We start from the raw sequence: 22,636 nt of genomic DNA on the forward strand, positions 1-22,636 counted from the left end.
TGTTTGCGTGGGTTTCGCCCCCACAACCCAAAGATGTGCAGGGTAGGTGAATTGGACACGCTAAACTGCCCCTTAATTAGAAAAAATGAATTGGGTACTCTAAAAAAGAAGGTAAATGCAATGTTCGCATTCATGTCAAGAGGGCTAGAATACAAGACCAGGGATGTACTTCTGAGGCTTTATAAGGCTCTGGTCAGACCCCATTTGGAGTATTGTGAGCAGTTTTGGGCCCCATATGTAAGGAAGGATGTGCTGGCCTTGGAAAGGGTCCAGAGGAGGTTCACAAGAATGATCCCTGGAATGAAGAACTTGTCGTATGAGGAACGTTTGAGGACTCTGGGCCTGTACTCGTTGGAGTTTAGAAGGATGAGAGGGGATCTTATTGAAACGTACAAGATACTGCGAGGCCTGGATAGAGTGGACGCGGAGAGGATGTTTCCACTTGTCGGAAAAAATTATAACCAGGGGACACCATCTCAGATTAAAGGGACGATGCTTTAAAACAGAGATGAGGAGGAATGTCTTCAGCCGGAGGGTGGCAAATCTGTGGAACTCTTTGCCGCAGAAGGCTGTGGAGGCCAAATCACTGAGTGTCTTTAAGGCAGAGATAGAAATGTTCTTGATTAATAAGGGGATCAGGGGTTATGGGGCGAAGGTAGGAGAATGGGGATGAGAAAATATCAGCCATGATTGAATGGCGGAGCAGACTCGATGGGCCGAGTGGCCTAATTCTGCTCCTATGTCTTATGGTCTTATGGTCTTATTTAGCAGAACATCCACAATGGACCCCTTGCTCAGTAGGCAGTTCAATAAGAAATCATGATTTAGAACATCTGAAGCAAGTTCGGGAGATGGATGGTGAACGGGACTGAGGTAGGCAGAGATTGATCTTTTTAAAGAGCCTCACAAGCTGGATGAAAGTACCAACAAAGAAAGTGATGTACATTTCTAGAGCAAGATTAGCATGAAGGCCCAAAGTCACTCATGAAGAGCGAGAGAGAGGAGCCAAATGTCAACCACGAAACTCCCACTTGGGACAGGCACGCCCCTGAGGCACCCATGAAAGCCGCGACGTTGAAATAGTCAAAGGGAAGGAAAAGGAGGGTGGATATACCATTTGGATGTCAACTCCTATTCCGCTGACTTTCTGCCAGACTGACGCAGTTAAAGCCCCTATTGTAGCACCTCCATGTGGCAGTTGACAGCAGGAAAGATTTATCATTGTCAATCCAATCCTGTGAATTTATTGTAACTGTCACTGGTGTTCAGGCAGAAACACACACACACAATCAAGTGGCTATTATCTACAGACTGCTTATGGTTTACATCATACTGACATGACAGGCTGGCATTGAAAGGATGGTTCGTCTCAAGATGTGTACGTGTGGCAACCTGCATGGAAATAGTCTCTGGAGGTGCTCCCAGCAATTCACTCTGGCAGAGGCCCCAACAGTCCTCATGGAACGTACGTCCATATAAACCTGGAACCCGACAGTTCAGAAGGAGACATTCGGCCCATCACAACCATTGGAAAGTGCAACCTATGTAGGCCCACTCCCTCACTCTATCCCTGTATTCCAGTAACCCCACCCAAGCCTTTAGACACGAAGGGGCAATTTTAACCTGGCCAATCCATCTAACCGCCACCATCTTCGGATTGTAGGAGGAAACTGGAGCACCCGGAGGAAACCCACGTCGATACGGTGTGAAAGCGCAAACTCCACACAGTCACCCAAGGCCAGAATTGAATCCACGTCCCTGGTGTTGTGAGGCAGCAGTGCTAACCACTGTGCCACCATTGATTGATTGATATTTATTGTCACATGTACCGAAGTACAGTGAAAAGTATTTTTCTGCGGCCAAGGGAACGTATACATTATGTACATAGTAGACAAAAGAATAATCGACAGACTACATTGACAAATGGTACATCAACAAATCGTGATTGGTTACAGTGCGGAACAAGGGCCAAACAAGAGCAGCATAGGGCATCGTGAATAGTGTTCTTACAGGGAACAGATCAGTCCGAGGGAGAGTCGTTGAGGAGTCTAGTAGCTGTGGGGAAGAAGCTGTTCCTATGTCTGGATGTGCGGGTCTCCAGACTTCTGTATCTTCTGCCTGATCGAAGGGTCTGGAAGAGCGCAAAGCCTGGTGGGAGGGGTCTCTGACAATGCTGTCTGCCCTTCTGCCACGCCACCCCAAAAAGTAGAGAGATGCACAGCACAGAAGGAGGCTATTCAAACCAACATTCCCATGATGGCCATTAAAACGATTATCCAGTCGAACCCCACCTCTCAGACCTTTCTCTGTTGCCCTGTCAGTTACAATATCTCTGGTGAATATCCAAGTGCTTTATTAAATGCAATGAGGGTTTCCGTCACCGTAATAATTTCAGACAGCGAGTTCCAGAGCCACACCACGCTTGAGTTGAAAAGTTGGAGAAGCTACAAAAGTCAGGGAAACCAAACATAGATACCATATCTGGTCAGGGGTGGAGCCTGAAACAGTAAAGAGCGACAGTAATCAGTCCCGGGAGGGTCTATTGCCAGTGTGAAAATTGTACCCTTTCTATGGCCCAATCATGACCTTTGGCTCACCCAAGCAGGTCCTCTGACTACCAGTGAACTCAGTGAGGGGCAGGGACGTCGCTCCTACCTCAGCAGACACAAACCCTACTCTGGGAATGACCCCATATCTGGAATATATGTCTATTAGAAACCTCGGGCGGGATTCTCCGGCCCCCCACCAGGTCGGAGAATCGCCGGCGGGCGGCGTGAATCACGCCCCCGCCGGCTGCCGAATTCCCCAGAGGCGGGGTTTTGGCGGGGGCGGGAATCACATCGCGCCAGTCGGAGACCGCTGGTAGCGGCCCCCCCCCCGGCGATTCTCCGGCCCGTGATGGGCCAAGTGTCCGCCTGTTTTTTGCCGGTCCCGCCGGCGTAAATTCGAGTAGGTCCTTACCGGCGGGATCTGGCGGCGCGGGTGGCCTCCGGGGTTCTCAGGGACCGCGGGGGGATCTGAACCCGGGAGTTGCCCCCACGATGGCCTGGCCCGCGATCGGGGCCCACCGATCTGCGGGCGGGCCTGTGCCGTGGGGGCACTCTATTCCTCCGCGTTGGCTGCTGTAGCGGTCTGCCAGGGCCGGTGCGGAGATGAAGCCCTCTGCGCATGTGCTGGGATGATGCCAGCACACACTGGCTTTCCCGTGCATGCACCAACTCGCGCTGGCTGGCAGATGCCCTTAAGCGCCGGTTGGCATGGTGCCAAGCCCCTTCCCCGCCGGCCGGCGCGGCGCAAACCACTCCGGGGCCGGCCTAGCCCCTGAAGGTGCGGAGGATTCCGCCCGACGCCGGAGTGCTTCACACCACTCCTTCCCACCGGAGTAGCCCACCCCGCCGATTACGGCAAAATCCCGCCCCTCATTTCACTCCACTTGGCACCAATGGCATTACCAAATTTCCAAGTTATAATGGGTTAGATTTCGCGCCTCACCCAAGTTGGGAATGTGGTGGAAGGGGTGGAAGAGAGTGCTGGTTTACCAAACCCATCGCTGGTGCCAGCCATTTCTGCTGAGGCAAGTTTGGGGTCAACAGGGCTACCTGTTCCCAAGAGACAAGTAGACAATCAAGCTTATTAAAAACCTCATTCGTAATAGTTCAGGGAAATCAGGGATTTTCCAGTTAGTTTCCCGTTTCCGGGAGCGACAGGGAGCAGTCCAAAGTCCCGGAGGCAGGCACCCAGCAGCAAGCCGGGATGGTCAGTGCTCCATAGGCAGGCTGGGAGGCCCTGTCTGCCTGCCTGATTGGCGGTGCAGCCAGAGGGTAACCCAGGGAGACAACGGTGGCGCAGTGGGTTAGCACTGCTGCCTCACGGCGCCGAGGTCTCAGGTTCGATCCCGGCCCTGGGTCACTGTCCGTGTGGAGTTTGCACATTCTCCTTGTGTCTGCGTGGGTTTCGCCCCCACAACCCAAAGATGTGCAGGTCAGGTGGATTGGCCATGCTAAATTGCCCCTTAATTGGAAAAAATTAATTGGGTACTCTAAATTTATGGAAAAAACCACAGAGAGACTTATTATTGTGATTGATTGATCACCAGTAGCCATTCCCAGCCCGGAGAAACTGAATGTTCTGCGACATGCACAGCTTCATTTCAATGACTATATGGTCTTTAATGAAAGCTATTTTTTATGTTATAGTTTTAATAAAAGAGACATTATTAAGCTGATTGAAATTCGATGTTGGAGACTCAATCTTGTCTTTTATGAAACTTCCAGTATTATTAGAATAAAATAATCTCAAATAATAAAATATTGTTAGGTTGAAGAGGCGATTGTAGAGCTGATTCCAAATGGTTCATACCTTTTTTTGCAACTCTAATGACTGCCAGAAACATTTCCTCTCACAGAACTTTTAAATCGAAGAACTTAGAACCTCCAGATCCAAAGGGTTTTTTTTACCTTCATTCTTGGGGTGGGGCTAAGTTACATTGTTAAATGTAAGCAAAGCCTCGAAACAGAAACCTGTGTTTGTAAGGTGTGAGATGTTGCCTCTTGCTGGCACCCATCGATTCCTGCTGATTAGGTGGCTGCAAAATTCCTGCTGAGCTTTCAAGTGGTACGGTAGCACAGTGGTTAGCACTGTCGCTTCACAGCGCCAGGGTCCCAAGTTTGATTCCTGGCTTGGGTCACTGTCTGTGTGGAGTCTGCACGTTCTCCCTGTGTGTGTTTGTGGGTTCCCTCCGGGTGCTCCGGTTTCCTCCCACAAGTCCCAAAGGACGTGCTTGTTAGGAAATTTGGGCATTCTGAATTCCCCCTAACCCGAACAGGTGCTGGAGTGTGGCAACTAGTGGCTTTTCACAGTAACTTCATTACAGTGTTAATGGAAGCCTACTTGTGACAATAACGATTATTTTGAAAAGTGCTTATGTGTCTTCCAAATTGCCGTATCAAATGTTTGTTTCCGTTCTGCTGGCCGGTTGTCTTACTTATATTGAAAGGATCCTAAAAGGTTCTAGACTGGACTTCTATCTCGGCAATGCTGTCGCTGGTTAGTCCGAATCTAAATCGGGGTTGACTCCGCCAAGTACAAGTGAGTGTGACATGGATTGAAGTTCACGCCCAAGCAAATACACAAGGGATAGTGGAAGTCAGATTGATTTTTTTTCCTGGTTGGAGGTGGTTATTTTCAAGACGCTATTCGACTGCTGCGGGGATCGCCATTAAAAGTAATAAAGTGATTTAAACAAATAGCTGATTGCAGTGATCGCTTGTTTTTGCATTGTTCTGGTATTGGGCAAATTATTTTCAATTATTTTCTCTTTATATTAATTAGGAATAAATGCATTATTTATTTTTAGCCGAAACAGCTCAGCCACGTTCAACGCTCCATTAAGTTGAAGGAAAATGGAACGTTGCCTTCGCTCTATGGTCAGTCAAGCACAGTGATTAATAATTGTTAGTCTTGCATTATCACCCGTATCTTTTTTTAAATGTGTAGTTCCTCGATGCTACAGAACACGATTTCCCTTTAAGAACTGAGGTAGAACTCTCGAAAGACAAAATGGCACTTTAAAATTAATTGGACAAATTGGACAAGCTGCAGTTGCACTTAATTCAAGAATTGGAGCAATGATTGTTCAATTGCTGTTGCGGGCTCTTCAGCTTTATCAAGAGATGATAAAACTGGTTTGTTTCCAGGAGGTAAGGGCTCAGGATATCTGTCCCTGTGAATTTTTAGCTTCTAAGACTGATCGACAAGCCTAAAATAATCAAACAAATGCAGAGATTGGGGTCTGTAATGCCTATTGATTGGGCTATGGGTGCCATCTGAGAATTAAAATGGCGACCACAGCACAAGCACATTGTCTCCTTCCTGGTGCTGGAGATATTTGTTTACATCTCTTTGTTTGCCACCCATTGTTGAAAAAGGAAGATCACTGAGGCTATCTGTTCATGGAGAGCTGATTACATTTCAATCTCTCTTTTGAGAGCCAAGCAGGCAGCCTCGCTGGGATTGCACATCTTCCGATGGTGCAGGGTGCCCAATGACTATGTGCACGTAGCTTTGCCCGTGCTCTGCCCGCGACCAGAAACGAAAGGTATTCACACCCTCAGGGTGTGACCGCAGACAGGGAACCATGCAGGTCACATCCCCACATCTCGGCAGCAGACAGGATGCCTTTGTTCTGTGACAGACCATTGTGCCAGCTGCATTTATGCCATCGCAGCAAATATAAAGGTGGTTGTCATAATATACACCAGTATATCATGGTGCAGACACACACACTGATGGACACACAGCAAGACCAATCAACACACACAACACCGCAGCCAATCACCAGTTAGAGCACACGCACTATAAAGACAGGGGGCATCAGAATTCCTGCTCATTCGGGATGCAGCCTCCTAGAAGGACAGAGCTTACAGCTTACAGCACAGATCGTCACAATGTGCTGAGTGCATAGACTGGTTAGAACAGGCATAGGTCTTTAGTTTAATCTAACTTCGTGTTAACCCACAGTGAAAGTATGTTCAACAGTTTCGAACTTAATAAAATAGTGTTGCACTATTTTAAGTGTTGGTGGCCTGTATGTGTTCCACGGATCCAGAGCACCCAACACATCATGGTACCAGTAGTTGAGGGATATTAGAATTTCTTAGACCTACCTGCAAGTGATCTGCCTTCCACCAGCATACAGCCATCCTGCAAAACGGACAGCGTCTGCCCTCCGCCGCCGCCGCTCCGCATCACCGGTAACCCGGGGGCCAACTGGAAGATATTCAAACAACGTTTCCAGCTCTACCTTGAAGCCACAGACCAGGAAGCTGCCTCAGACACCAGGAAGATTGCTCTCTTCCTATCCACGGCCAATGAACATACCATCCACATTTTCAATTCTCTCAACTTTGCTGATGGTGAAGATAAATCAAAATTCAAGACGATCCTCCTTAATTTTGACAGTCACTGAGACATCGAGGTGAATGAAAGTTTCGAGCGTTATGTATTCCAACAGCGTTTGCAGGGTAAGGATGAACCTTTCCAGTCCTTTCTCACTCACCTCCGCATCCTTGCACAGTCCTGTAATTATGGGCCCACCTCCGCTCCATGATACGCGACCAGATTGTTTTCGGTGTTCAGTCGGACCCCCTACGCCAGCAGCTCCTCCAGGTAAAGCAGCTCACCCTAGCGACCGCCAGCGAGATCTGCGTGCTGCACGAAAACGCCACTAGTCGGTATTCCCACATCCAAGCGGCTGAAACGGCACGGCAGGGTCCCCACGAGGCGGAACGGGTCCAAGCAATCGAACAACTCCAGGGCCTCAGCCTGGACGAGGGCAGCCATTTCACGCGCTTTTCGCGGACTCCCGCGCTTGTGCGCACCGAATGAGGGGACGGCAACGGCGACGAACGTACTGCGCAGGCGCGCACCACGTACGACTGCACCGCGCATGCGTGGTGGCGCAGCAGACGTACTGCAACGTGCGGCCACTGTGGCTCCGCCCACTTAAAGCTGCAATGCCCTGCCAAATCCCGACGATGCCTGCGATGTGGCAAACTTGGCCACTATGCTGCTTTATGCAGATCAGCTCAGCCTGCCAACTCTCGTCGCTCCAGCCAGACCCGCAGGAATGTCCGGGCCATTCAACCCACGGTCACCGAGCCCGATTCGGACCTGCTACCCGATATTGACACCGAGGACCCGAAGGCTCCTTTTCGAGTCGGTATCATTACAAAAAACAGGGTGTCCCCGAAGCAAAGAATCCAGCCTCTATCGGTATACAGCATCGATCCAGACGATGAGTGGTGTGCCACCCTGACGGTCAACCGGTCCAAATACGATTCCGCCTGGACACTGGTGCCTCCGCCAATCTCAGTCTGACCTCCAAAGCCTTCGTGTCAAACCAGCCATCCTGCCATCAGCCTGCCAGCTATTAGATTATAATGGCAATGCCATTGCTGCCAGCGGCTCATGCCAACTTGAAGTGACGCACAGGTCACGCAAAGCCATCCTTTCCTTTGAAATCGTGGGCTCCTCGAAAGCCTCCCTGCTTGGCGCGCAGGCATGCAAGCTGTTGAACCTAGTTCAGAGAGTTCACTCTCTCTCTCCTGCTGTCGTGTCTGCCTTTCAGGACACCGACTGCAGGGCGCAGCTCGAAGCCATTATCAACCAGTACCACGACGTCTTTGAGGGCATGGGCACGCTCCTGTACACCGACAAGATTTTATTAAAACCGAATGCCACACCTGTGGTGCACGCACCTCGCAGAGTCCCCTTAAGGACCACCTCAAGCAGCAGCTGCAGGACCTCCAGAATCAAGGAGTGATTTCCAAAGTCACGGAACCGACCGACTGGGTCAGTTCCATGGTATGTGTAAAAAAGCCTTCCGGCGAATTGAGAATTTGCATTGATCCCAAGGATCTGAATCGCAATATCATGAGGGAGCATTATCCAATTCCCAAGCGCGAAGAGCTCACATGTGAGATGGCTCGCGCCAAGCTCTTTACCAAACTCGACGCCTCAAAAGGATTCTGGCAAATCCAGCTTGATAAGTCCAGCAGGAAACTCTGCATATTTAACACCCCCTTTGGACGATATTGTCACAACAGGATGCCGTTTGGGATCACCTCTGCATCAGAAGTGTTCCATAGGATTATGGAACAAATGATGGAAGGTATTGAAGGTGTTCGCGTCTATGTCGATGACAAAATCATTTGGTCCACCACCCCGCAGGAGCATGTTAGTCGCCTCTAGCGCGTATTCAGACGTATACATGAGAATGGCCTCCGCCTCAACAGGGCCAAATGTTCTTTTGGTCAGACAGAACTCAAGTTCCTTGGGGACCACATCTCCCAATTGGGTGTGCAGCCAGATGCGGACAAGGTAGCTGCCATCACAGCTATGAAAACACCAGAGGACAAGAAGGCGGTCCTCCGATTTCTGGGCATGGTCAATTTTTTAGGGAAATTCATCCCTAACCTCGCCTTTCATACCACGGCTCTCAGGAACCTGGTCAGGAAGACGACAGACTTCCAATGGCTCCTTGCCCACGAGCGCGAATGGAGAGAACTCAAGACAAAACTGACCACGGCCCCGGTCTTAGCTTTCTTTGATCCAGCAAAGGAGACCAAAATTTCGACCGATGCCAGTCAATCCGGCATTGGGGCAGTGCTCCTTCAACGTGATGAGGCCTCATCATGGGCCCCCGTTGCATATGCGTCACGTGCGATGACCCCCACAGAGCAGCGCTACGTGCAGATAGAAAAGGAGTGCCTGGGCCTTCTGACCGGTGTTGTTAAGTTTCATGATTATGTCTACGGATTTCCTCAATTCACCATCGAGACCGACCATCGCCCGCTGATCAATATAATACAGAAAAACTTGAACGACATGACACCTCGCCTCCAGCATATTCTTCTCAAGCTCCGGCGATACGACTTCCAGCTGGTATACACCCCAGGCAAGGACCTCATCATTGCTGACGCTCTCTCCAGGTCAGTCAACACTCCATGTGACCCAGCGGGATTTGTCTGCCAGGTTGACGCCCATGTGGCATTCGCGGCCTCCAATCTACCTGCGTCGGATGAACGCCTCGTCCAAATTCGCCGCGAGACGGCGGCTGACCCCTTGCTACAGCGTGTCATGCGCCACCTAACGGACGGGTGGCTCAAGGGCCAATGCCCTCAATTCCATGATATCAGAGATGATCTGGCGGTAGTAGACGGGGTTCTTCTAAAACTGGACCGCATTGTCATTCCGCATAGCATGCGCCAGCTTGTCCTGGAACAACTACACAAGGGCCACCTTAGCGTGGAAAAGTGCCGCCGACGGGCCCGAGAGGCAGTGTACTGGTCCGGCATTAATGAGGGCATAGCCAACACAGTGCTCAACTGCCCCACTTGTCAGCACTTCCAGCCGGCCCAACCACGTGAGACCCTGCAGCCCATGAGTTGGTCACGTCACCATGGACCAAGGTGGGCATCGACCTGTTCCACGCGCTGGGTAGAGACTATGTCCTGATCGTGGACTACTTTTCAAATTACCCGGAGGTGATACGGTTGCACGACCTCACCTCGTCTGCAGTCATTCGTGCAGGGAGGGGATTGTAAGGGGAATAGACAGGCGTTTCTGCGGACGCAAACGAGAATCCAGGTTGGTATGTTGCCTCCCTGGTGCAAGGGTCAAGGATGTCTCGGAGCGGCTGCAGGGCATTCTGGAGGGGGAGGGTGAACAGCCAGCTGTCGTGGTGCATATAGGCACCAACGATATAGGTAAAAAACGGGATGAGGTCCTACAAGCTGAATTTAGGGAGTTAGGAGTTAAACTAAAAAGTAGGACCTCAAAGGTAGTAATCTCAGGATTGCTACCAGTGCCACGTGATAGTCAGAGTAGGAATGACAGGATAGCTAGGATGAATACGTGGCTTGAGAGATGGTGCAAGAGGGAGGGTTTCAAATTCCTGGGACATTGGGACCGGTTCTGGGGGAGGTGGGACCTGTACAAATCGGACGGTCTGCATCTGGGTGGGACCGGAACCAATGTTCTCGGGGGGTGTTTGCTAGTGCAGTTGGGGAGGGTTTAAACTAATGTGGCAGGGGGATGGGAACCGATGTAGGAAGTCAGTAGGGACGGAAACAAAAGGCAGGAAGGGAGAGTGTGTAAAGCATGACCAGAGAAAGCAGGGCAGAGAGCAAGGAAAGTCTACATTAAACTGCATTTATTTCAATGCAAGGGGCCTGACGGGCAAAGCGGATGAACTCAGGGCATGGATGGGCACACGGGACTGGGATATTATAGCTATGACTGAAACATGGCTAAGGGAGGGGCAGGACTGGCAGCTCAATGTTCCGGGGTACAGATGCTATAGAAAGGATAGAACAGGAGGTAAGAGAGGAGGGGGAGTGGCGTTTTTGATTAGGGAGAACATCACGGCAGTACTTAGAGGGGATATATCCAAGGGTTCACCCACTGAGTCTATATGGGTGGAACTGAAAAATAAGAAGGGAGAGATCACCTTGATAGGACTGTACTACAGGCCCCCAAATAGTCAGCGGGAAATTGAGGAGCAAATATGTAAGGAGATTACAGATAGCTGCAAGAAAAATAGGGTGGTAATAGTAGGGGACTTTAACTTTCCCAACATTGACTGGGACAGCCAGAGCATTAGGGGCTTGGATGGAGGGAAATTTGTTGAGTGTATTCAGGAGGAATTTCTCATTCAGTATGTGGATGGACCGACTAGAGAGGGGGCAAAAGTTGACCTCGTCTTGGGAAATAAGGAAGGGCAAGTGACAGAAGTGTTAGTGAGGGATCACTTTGGGACAAGTGACCATAACTCCATTAGTTTTAAGATAGCTATGGAGAATGATAGGTCTGGCCCAAGAGTTTAAATTCTTAATTGGGGCAAGGCCAATTTTGATGGTATCAGACAGGAATTTTCAGAGGTAGATTGGGGGAGACTATTGGCAGGCAAAGGGACGGCTGGTAAATGGGAGGCTTTTAAAAATGTGTTAACCAGGGTTCAGGGTAAGCACATTCCCTTTAGAGTGAAGGGCAAGGCTGGTAGAAGTAGGGAACCCTGGATGACTCGAGATATTGAGACTCTGGTCAAAAAGAAGAAGGAGGCATATGACGTACATAAACAACTGAGATCAAGTGGATCCCTTGAAGAGTATAGAGATTGTCGAAATAGAGTTAAGAGGGAAATCAGGAGGGCAAAAAGGGGACATGAAATTGCTTTGGCAAATAATGCAAAGGAGAATCCAAAGAGCTTCTACAGATACATAAAGGGAAAAAGAATAACTAGGGACAGAGTAGGGCCTCTTAAGGATCAACAAGGACATCTATGTGCAGAGCCACAAGAGTTGGGTGAGATCCTGAATGAATATTTCCCATCGGTATTCACGGTGGAGAAAGGCATGGATGTTAGGAAACTAAGGGAAATAAATAGTGATGTCTTGAGAAGTGTGCATATTACAGAGGAGGAGGTGCTGGAAGTCTTAAAGCACATCAAGGTAGATAAATCCCCGGGACCTGATGAAATGTATCCCAGGATGTTGTGGGAGGCTAGGGAGGAAATTGCGGGTCCCCAAACAGAGATATTTGAATCATCGGCTGCCACAGGTGAGGTGCCTGAAGACTGGAGAGTGGCGAATGTTGTGCCCTTGTTTAAGAAGGGCAGCAGGGAAAAGCCTGGAAACTACAGGCCGGTGAGCCTAACATCTGTAGTAGGTAAGTTGCTAGAAGGTATTCTGAGAGACAGGATCTACAAGCATTTAGAGAGGCAAGGACTGATTCGGGACAGTCAGCATGGCTTTGTGCGTGGAAAATCATGTCTCACAAATTTGATTGAGTTTTTTGAGTGGGTGACCAAGAAGGTAGATGAGGGCAGTGCAGTAGATGTTGTCTACATGGACTTTAGCAAAGCCTTTGACAAGGTACCGCATGGTAGGTTGTTGCAGAAGGTTAAAGCTCACGGGATCCAGGGTGAGGTTGCCAATTGGATTCAAAATTGGCTGGACGACAGAAGGCAGAGGGTGGTTGTAGAGGGTTGTTTTTCAAACTGGAGGCCTGTGACCAGTGGTGTGCCTCAGGGATCGGTGCTGGGTCCACTGTTATTTGTGATTTATATTAATGATTTGGATGAGAATTTAGGAGGCATGGTTAGTAAGTGTGCAGATGACACCAAGATTGGTGGCACAGTGGATAGTGAAGAAGATTATCTAGGATTGCAACGGGATCTTGATCAATTAGGCCAGTGGGCCGATGAATGGCAGATGGAGTTTAATTTAGATAAATGTGAGGTGATGCATTTTGGCAGATCGAATCAGGCCAGGACCTACTCAGTTAATGGTATGGCGTTGGGGAGAGTTATAGAACAAAGAGATCTAGGAGTAGAGGTTCATAGCTCCTTGAAGGTGGAGTCGCAGGTGGACAGGGTGGTGAAGAAGGCATTCGGCATGCTTGGTTTCATTGGTCAGAACATTGAATACAGGAGTTGGGACGTCTTGTTGAAGTTGTACAAGACATTGGTACGGCCACACTTGGAATACTGTGTGCAGTTCTGGTCACCCTATTATAGAAAGGATATTATTAAACTAGAAAGAGTGCAGAAAAGATTTACTAGGATGTTACCGGGACTTGATGGTTCGAGTTATAAGGAGAGGCTGGATAGACTGGGACTTTTTTCCCTGGAGCGTAGGAGGCTTAGGGTTGATCTTATAGAGGTCTATAAAATAATGAGGGGCATAGATAAGGTAGATAGTCAACATCTTTTCCCAAAGGTAGGGGAGTCTAAAACTAGAGGGCATCGGTTTAAGGTGAGAGGGGAGAGATTCAGAAGGGCCCAGAGGGGCAATTTCTTCACTCAGAGGGTAGTGAGTGTCTGGAATGTGCTGCCAGAGGTAGTAGTAGAGGTGGGTACAATTGTGTCTTTTAAAAAGCATTTAGATAGTTACATGGGTAAGATGGGTATAGAGGGTTATGGGCCAAGTGTGGGAAACTGGGACTAGCTTAATGGTAAAAACTGGGCGGCATGGACTGGTTGGGCCGAAGGACCTGTTTCCATGCTGGAAACTTCTCTGATTCTATGATTCTATCTATGTAAAGAAACCTTTGCTCGACACGGCATCCCGCTCACGGTTATGTCCGACAATGGCCCCTGCTTCGCCAGCCAAGAATGGTCCAACTTTGCCAGGCGGTACAATTTTGCCCATGTGACATCCAGTCCCCTGTACCCCCAATCCAACGGCAAAGCGGAGAAGGGTATACATATCGTCAAACGGCTCCTATGCAAGGCTGCCGATGCTGGGTCCGATTTCGACCTTGCCTTGCTGGCCTATCGCTCCGCCCCACTGTCCACTGGCCTGTCGCCAGCCCAGTTACTCATGAGTCGCACGCTGAGGACAACGGTGCCGTCCATCCATGTCCCAGACCTCGACCACGTTCCGGTCCTTCGCCGAATGCAGCTGTCCCGTGCACAGCACAAGGCGGCTCATGACTCCCGTGCAGCTGATCTCCCTGCTCTGGCTCCAGATGACAACGTCCGCGTCCATCTTCCGAATGGTGGCTGGTCTGCAACCGCTGTTGTCCTTTGGCAGGTGGCCCCCACTCGTTCCTGGATCGTCTACCGGATGGCTCTATTCTGCGCCGCAGTCGACGTGCCCTTTGTCTCGTTCCACGCTTGCCACGTGATCCTCCACTGTCGCCACGCCCTCCTGTTGACCCTGCCACGGACTATGCAGAGCTCCCTGTCACTCTGCATCCCCCTGACTCTGATGCAGTCCAGCCCGCTCCTGAACCGGCGGCTGTCGTCCCTCCCTTGAGGTGGTCAACCAGAATTCGTCGCCCACCTCAGAGACTTAATTTATGAACTTTGCGGACTTATAGACTCTCTGAATTGTTTTGTTGCTTTGTTTGATTGTTTACCTGGTTTGTATATAGTGTTGATCTCGTTACTCTTGTTGCATACTGCTTCTCTGCACCAGGCACCTTCCCATGTAAATAGCTTAGTTCTCATGTACATAGTCCTGTAAATATGTCTTCGCACCCCACACGTAGTTAGGAACATTCTCACCATACATTATTTATTTCCACACACATACATTTTTTTATAAAAGGGGGATGTCATAAAATACACCAGTATATCATGGTGCTGCACATACACTGATGGACACACAGCAAGAGCAATCAACACACAGAACACCGCAGCCAATCACCAGTCAGAACACACTCACTATAAAGACAGAGGGCATCAGAGTTCCCGCTCATTCGGGATGCAGCCTCCTAGAAGGACAGAGCTTACAGCTTACAGCACAGATCTTCACCATGTGCTGAGTGCATAGACTGGTTAGGACAGGCATAGGTCCTTAGTTTAATCTAACATCGTGTTAACCCACAGTGAAAGTATGTTCAACAGTTTCTAACTTAATAAAATAGTGTTGTACTATTTTAAGTGTTGGTGGCCTGTATGTGTTCCACGGATCCAGAGCACCCAACACATCAGTGGCCAGTGAACAATCAGGGCTATGTGCTGACCACGCAAGCACACAATGCAAAGCATGCTGCCAAAGAAACCTCGATTGCGCTAATCAATTGGCCTGCTGAAATAACACCTCCATTGCCTGGACCGCTCGGCAGAAGCACTGCCTTCATCGGCAGAAGATGTGTCAAGACCCGCAGTCTCTTGCATGCTGCACAAGCTCCCCATCGTGAGAGAACTGCACTTGCCCCCAACCGCATGGCGAGGAGCAGAAGCAGGACGAAATGGAGAAGCAGGTGGAGGAAGAGAGGAGATGACCGAGGTAGTCTTTCTGACTGGTTTGCCGTGAACATCCAGTGCTTTTCTTGAACTATATTAGGTGACCTAGATTTGGGAGTGCAGGGCACAATGTCAAAACCTGACAGCGAAGCAAATCTTGGGATTATTGTGAACTGTGGGGAGGATAGTCTGGTAGCAGGTGAATTGTATTGCAGGGAAGTGTGGAGTGAAATAATAACAAAAACACAGACAGCATCAGGGACAGAAACACAGTTAACGGGCGGGATTCTGTAATCCTGAGGCTAAGTGTTGTCGCCGTCGGAAACGCCGTTGTGTTTCTCGACAACGTTAACACAGCCTCAGGATCAACAATTCTGGCCGCTACAGGGGGGCCAGCACGGCACTGAGGCGACCCACGCCACTCCAGCTGCCGATCCCGGCGTCAACTGGGCGCCGCGGGGCCCGTGCATGCGCAGTGGCACCGGCGCCAATGATGCCGACTCTCCGCTCTGTGGAGAATGGCGGGCCGGCGGCGAGGCGCGATTCGCGCCGGTCCCGGGGATTCTCCGGCCCGGCCCCGGGCTGAGAGAATCCCGCCCAACATTTCAGCTGGATGGCCATTCAACAGAACAGGTCAAGTTGACCTGAAACGTTAACTCTGTTACACTCCACTGACGGTGCCTGAGTATCTCCAGCATTTCTTGCTCTGATTTCAAATTTCCAGCACTCGCAATATTTTGCTTTTGTGTGAGTGTGAAGAGATTAGGAAGTGTTAGGAGAGAATACAAAATAAAGGTCACAATTCCATAAGGGGTGCAGGAGCAGGGGGACCTTGGGGGGGGGTTTATGCGCACAAATCATCGACAGTGACAGTGACAGGTTCGGAAAGTGCAGACTCGACGGGTCAAATGGCCTCCTTCTCGCTGGAACAGGTCAGTGATTCGGTGAAAGCGATTAATCAGACATAGGGAATCCTGGGATGGAAACAGAGGCAGAGAACTCAAAAGCCGGCAGGTTATGATAAACCTGTATAAAACAGGAACTCACCTGGAGTAATGTGTTCAATTTTGGCACCTCACTTCAAGAAGAATATGAAGGCATTAGAGACAGTGCAGAAAAGGGCTACAGGAATGGTCCTGGGGGAGGGACATCCGTGGATAGGTTGAAGAAAGCTGGATCTGATCTCCTTCGAGAAGAGAAGAGATTTGATAGAGGTGTTCAAAATCTTGAGGATTCTGGACAGAGTCGATAGAAAGAGTGTTCGCACTGATGGAAGAAGGGTGGAGAACCAGAGGGCACTGATATATTGGCAAAAGAACCAAAAGCTATACAAGGACTGACTTTTTCATGATTACGATTCGGAATGCACTGTCTGAGAGTGTCTCAATTATGGCTTTCCAAAGAGAATTGCACCATAACATGAGGAGAAAGAAAAAGTGCCGGGCGTGAAGAGGGCTGGGAATGGGATTAGCTGAGTTGAACTTGCAGAGAGCCAGCACAGCCATCAGAGGCCGAATGGCCTCCTTCTGTCCTGTAACCATTCCATAACTCATCCGACTACAATATGGGGCAAAATTCTCCCAAAAGGGCGCAAATCAGACGGGCATCGCGCCGCCCCAAAGGTGCGGAATGCTCAGCATCTTTGGGGGCCAAGCCCCAACATTGAGGGGTTAGGCCGGCGCCGGACGAATTTCCGTCCCGCCAGCTGGCGGAAAAGGCCTTTGGTGCCCCGCCAGCTGGCGCGGAAATTACATCTCCGGGCGGCGCATGCGCGGGAGCGTCAGCGGCCGCTGACAGCTTCCCACGCATGCGCAGTGGAGGGAGTCTCTTCCGCTTCCGCCATGGTGGAGACCGTGGCGGAGGCGGAAGGGAAAGAGTGCCCCCACGGCACAGGCTCGCCCGCGGATCGGTGGGCCCCGATCGCGGACCAGGCCACCGTGGGGGCACCCCCCGGGGCCAGATCGCCCCGCGCCCCCCCCCAGGACGCCGGAGCCCGCCCGCGCCGCCTTGTCCCGCCGGTAAGGTAGGTGGTTTAATTTACGCCGGCAGGACAGGCATTTTAGCGGCGGGACTTTGGCCCATCCGGGCCGGAGAATCGAGCGGGGTGGCCCGCCAACCGGCACGGCGCGATTCCCGCCCCCGCCGAATTTTTGGTGCCGGAGACTTCGGCAACCGGCGGGGGCGGGTTTCACGCCGGGTCGGAGAATCACCCCCCCCATGGTTCCTATTCACAAACATTCCCTCTCTCTTTGGCCATTCGCAGGCCTTGCTTGGCCACTGCAGAAATAAAAGCCGCCACAAATAAAGATGCCAAACCAAATTTATAAATTAAATCATTCCATATTGCATGGAAAAGACAATTAATCACCCTTGAGGATTCCTATAAGAGCACGAGGTAATACAGTTCAGTCCTTCGCAAAGTCAGTCGATCAGGGAACCTCTTAGGCCTGGTGGAACACCTCAGTTCTCTGACGGGTTCCTCCACCAGTGAGGTAGTGTCTTCAGCAATGGCACGAGGTTGTTTATCCATTACAGGCTTAGAGGTGTGCACCGTTCTTTCTGCCATTCGAGGCTCGGTGATAAGGGGCCGTTCGGACGCATTGGATGCCATTAGACTGCACAAAATGTTGGGACTCCGCCCCCGTAAATGCCGTGCCAATATCAGAAATCAATACGTCTGGAAGGCCATGAATGGCGGCCACTGAGGTTGTCCACCCCATTTCCTGGGCGTCCAGCCACTTGGAATCGGCATCCACCAGTATCAAGAAGATTCTTCCCAGGAAGGGGCCAGCCAAATCAATGTATAACCTTGTCCACGGATGGCCAGGCCACTCCCATGGACGCAGGTGAGCCGCAGGCGGCAAGGTTTGCTGTGACTGACGGACCACCTCCTCAATCTCTTTGTCAATGCCGGGCCACCATATGTAGCTCTTGGCCAACATTTAAATCTGGCCAGGGTGTGCACTGTGCAACCCCTGCAGCAGTGGCTCCCCTTCTGAGGGTGGAACCAGCACCCTGGACCCCCAGAGCAAAACTCTGTCTTCACAACTGAGTTCACCTCTCCTCAGTTGGTAGGACCTGACCTGACTTGTCGTGGTGCCAGACACTTCGAACCATTTGCATGACCTTCGACAGGACCGTGTCACGTTCCTGATGTGGGTCAAGTAGACCAGGAGGGTATCCAGTAAATTCAAAGCTATGGCAACCTTTGGTAGCACAGACGGCAGTGCTAGACTTTGGGACGCAGGAGCTGACTCGGGATATCGGCATTGGGGATGTGGGTCCCCGGCTGATTGTAGCTATAGGCTGCCAATAGCAAGGCCCAGCTTTGCACCCTGGCCACAGCAATAGGTGGAATTGATTTATCCTCACTAAGTAGCCCCAGTAATAGCTTGTGGTCGGTTACAATGGTGAAACGGCAGCCGTACACATACTGATGGAACCCTTTAACGCTGTATATCGCAGCTAGGCCCACTTGTTCAATTTGTTCATACTTGCATTCTGCGTCAGTGAGTGTTGGGAGGCGAACGTAATGGGTCTGTCAATGCCGTCCTCCATCTTGCAGGACAGGTTCGTCCCTACCCCATGAGGCGAAGCGCGCACGTCAAAATGATCTGTTTGCGGGCAACACAGTGGCACAGTGGTTAGCACTGTGCCTCACGGCTCCGAGGACCCGGGTTCGATCCCGGCCCCGGGTCACTGGCTGTTTGGAGTTTGCAGATTCTCTCCGTGTCTGTGTGGCTCTCAACTCCACAACAAAAGGTGTGCACAGTAGGTGGATTGGCCACATTAAATTGCCCCTTAATTGGAAATTTCTTTTAAAAAATGATCTGTTTGCGTGAGTTGAAATGGGCCAACAAGCTGGACGACAGCAGGGTACGGGTTTTATGATCCCTAGTTCTTCCGAGCGTGTCAAGTCGGCCTCGACTTTCTGGTGTAGAGCATATGGCCTCGATCTATAGAATCCCTACAGTGCAGAAGTGACCCTCTGCACCGACCCTCCAAAACACCACCATACCTAGGCCCACTCGCCCGCTCTACCCCTGTAACCCCCGTAACCCCACCTAACCTGAGCGTCTTTGTTCACTAAGGGGCAATTTTAGCGTGGCCAATCCAGCTAACCTACACATCTTTGGACTGTGGGAGGAAACCGGAGCACCCGGAGGAAACTCACACCAGTCTGGATTTGAAGTTTACTTAAATTTTGGCCTTTACCCCTCGTATTTGGCCAAGCTTGTTTTGAAACATATTTGCACAGGGTTTCTTGAAGAATGCCATCTGGTAACTCAAAATTTGAGAGCCAGTTTAGTTTTATCTGATATAGCCAATCTTGAGGCTTGCTGCTTTATCTTCTACAAGGATCATGGGTAATTAAGCAGACTATTGTTGATATGACATCGGTGTTGGCGTGTGATGCGACCATCAATTCACACGAGACGGAGAGTTGAAGTGAACAGTGGTTTTAATCAGCTGGAACTGTGCCTGCCTGCGACTGCTCTGCTCTGAGAGCCGCCTGCAGGGCAGCAGATCTATATACCTCCCCCAAGGGGGGCGGAGCCAGGGGCAGAGCCCACAAGGGCACCAACATGATACAGTGCGGTGTAATGTGATACAATGGTCCATAGGTGGAGCCCACAAGGGCAACAACATAGTACAATGTAATACAGTGGTGAATGGTTGCCGTAATACATTCACCACAGCGTGGTAACTAAAATCTTGAAGGTTTCCCCTGTGTACGTTGCCAACTTAGCAGCCATGCTGCTTCAACTCAGGGATTGGACTCCTCCTCGAAGGTACTTGTAAGTTTGTTCATCCACCACTGTGGGCCCGCCCCTTTGTCGGCCTCCACGCTCAATAGTCGGCTGTTGACCATGAGGATTATTTCTACGGGAGCCGCCTTGCTTACTTTAATCATATTTAACCTGTAAATCTTGGCTTCCTGTGCAGGATCTTTCTCTACTTTTCACACTGGAGATGAAGTGTGGTTTTTAAAAATCTGGGCGTGCCCTGTCAAGCGCGGCGATGTGCTTGAATGTGGCCCTTCCTGTTACACGTGGAGTAAATGAAATGTCTGCAATGGCGCATCTCTTGGGGGTGCTCTTGGGGGTGATCATCCCTGTATCTGTAACACTCAGCAAAATTCCTGGGCTGACGGCCTGCTTTTCTTCCTTGCTTTTCTTCCTTCCTGCTCCTGGGATTTCTGTTGACCCTCCTCTGCGCCTGTCACATGAGCTGCACACCTAACAGCTGTTCCACTCCAAAGCTAATTTACCTCAGCTTCCGGCACGCACTGTAGCTCAGAGGCCCCCTTCTCGGCACATTCAGTGGCTTGAGATATCTCTATCTCTTTATCCAGGGACACTTTCGGTTCGGCTAACAATTTTATTTGTACATTGATATTGCTGATGCCACAGACCAGACGATCACGCAGCATATCGCTTAACATAGAGCCGAATTCCCAGTGTTCTGCCATTTAACAAAGTCTGGTAATGAAAGCCAAAATCGCCTCCCCTGGATCCCTGGTGGCTGAATTAAATTCATACCGTTGCAATATAATGTTGGGTCTGGGGTTGAAGTGCACTTTCACAAGTATCAAACAATTTTGTGTCTGGAGTCTCTGGGGACATGAAATTCCTAATGAGGTTGGAGGTCTGGGGCCTTCTGCTTATCTACCCCCGTAATTTCATTAGCGGTAAAAAGATGCCGGAGCCTCTCAATATATTGGTTCCAGCCCTCAGCCCCCTGTTCAAATGGATCGAGTGTTCCTACCATCGGCATTGTTACTCACTCACTGTTTCTTTTGGCAACCTTGTCTTTTCCATTTCTTGGAATTTTCCGATGCAACCGGGCAGCACGGTGGCACAGTGGTTAGCACTGCTGCTCACAGCGCCAGGGACCCTGGATCGATTCTGGCCTGGGTGACTGTGTGGAGTTTGCACTTTCTCTCCCCGTCTGTGTGGGATTCATCCGGGTGCTCCAGTTTCCTCCCACAGTCCAAAAATGCACAGGTTACGGGGATTGGCCATGCTAACTTACCCCTTAGTTTCCAAAGATCAGCTGGTTAGGTGGGATTACGGGGTGACAGGGATAGGGCAGGGTAGTAGGCCTAGGTATGGAGTCTTTCACAGACTCGATGGGCTGAATGGCCTCCATCTGCACTGTGGGAATTCTCTGGTTCTAACCCCTTCCCCCATGAATTTTGAGACTTGCGATCATTGTCCAATTTACTCTCGTCGCCAATGTAATCGTGCGCGGTATCACTGATGAGGCGTCTTATATAATGAAGATGTTTATTGGGAACAACAATGAGGTTTAACTATATACAAGCACAGAGGTATATCATACACGTCTGTGGTCCGTGACTCCTGGGTCTACACTGCCCGAGCCCTTGCTTCCAGGGCCCCGCACCTTTCTCCCATTGGTCGGGGTTGACATGCTCCCACATGATAGGCCCTGAGCGGGTCATGTGCCCCGTGAAAGGTCACCCTTTAAAGGGTCAACGCTACCACAATTCCCTCAGTACCTATCCTCTGTGAGTATTTGCCTGCCCAGGGCTCCTATGCAGCACTGCACCTGTGGCTACAGTATGGCTGGAGGAAGGCTGTTGACCTTTAGTGGAGGAGATTGCAGAGGGTCTTGGAGGATAGGCTTGAGCAACACTGGGTCTACACAACATCATTGTGGAAAAGGTAATAGAGGGAAGGAATGTTGTCTTCCAGAAAAGGGGGCAACAGGATTGAGCGGCATGGAGCCACTATACACCCCTGGAGTGGCACCTCAACAATCCTAATAATCAGGTAATTAGACTGCAGTAAAACCCTAAAAGCCCTTTCAAACGTTCTGATCCACAGCCAACGCGGCACCAGTCTTAGCTTCCAAGGCAGTCAGCTGCCTGAACATGATTGAAGTCTGATCAAAACAAATTACTGCAGATGCTGGAGTCTGAAACAAAAACAGAAAATACTGCACAATCTCAGCACTGGGCAGCACAATAGGCGGTACGGTAGCACAGTGGTTAGCACAGTTGCTTCACAGCTCCAGGGTCCCAGGTTCGATTTCTGGCTTGGGTCACTGCCTGTGCGGAGTCTGCACGTTCTCCCCGTGTCTGGTTTCCTCCCACAGTCCAAAGATGTGCAGGTTAGGTGGATTGGCCATGATAAATTGCCCTTAGTTTCCAAAAAGGTTAAGTGGGGTTACTGGGTTGCGGGGATAGGGTGGAGATGTGGGCTTGGGTAGGGTGCTCTTTCCAAGAGCCGGTGCAGACTCGATGGGCAGAATGGCCTCCTACTGCACTGTAAATTCTATGATTCTATGAGCTTTGGACAAAGCAAATTACTGCGGATGCTAGAATCTGACACCAGCTTTGACAAACGGTCATCT

The sequence above is a fragment of the Scyliorhinus torazame genome, chromosome 7, assembly GCF_047496885.1.
Source record: "Scyliorhinus torazame isolate Kashiwa2021f chromosome 7, sScyTor2.1, whole genome shotgun sequence".
Lineage (NCBI taxonomy): Eukaryota > Metazoa > Chordata > Chondrichthyes > Carcharhiniformes > Scyliorhinidae > Scyliorhinus > Scyliorhinus torazame.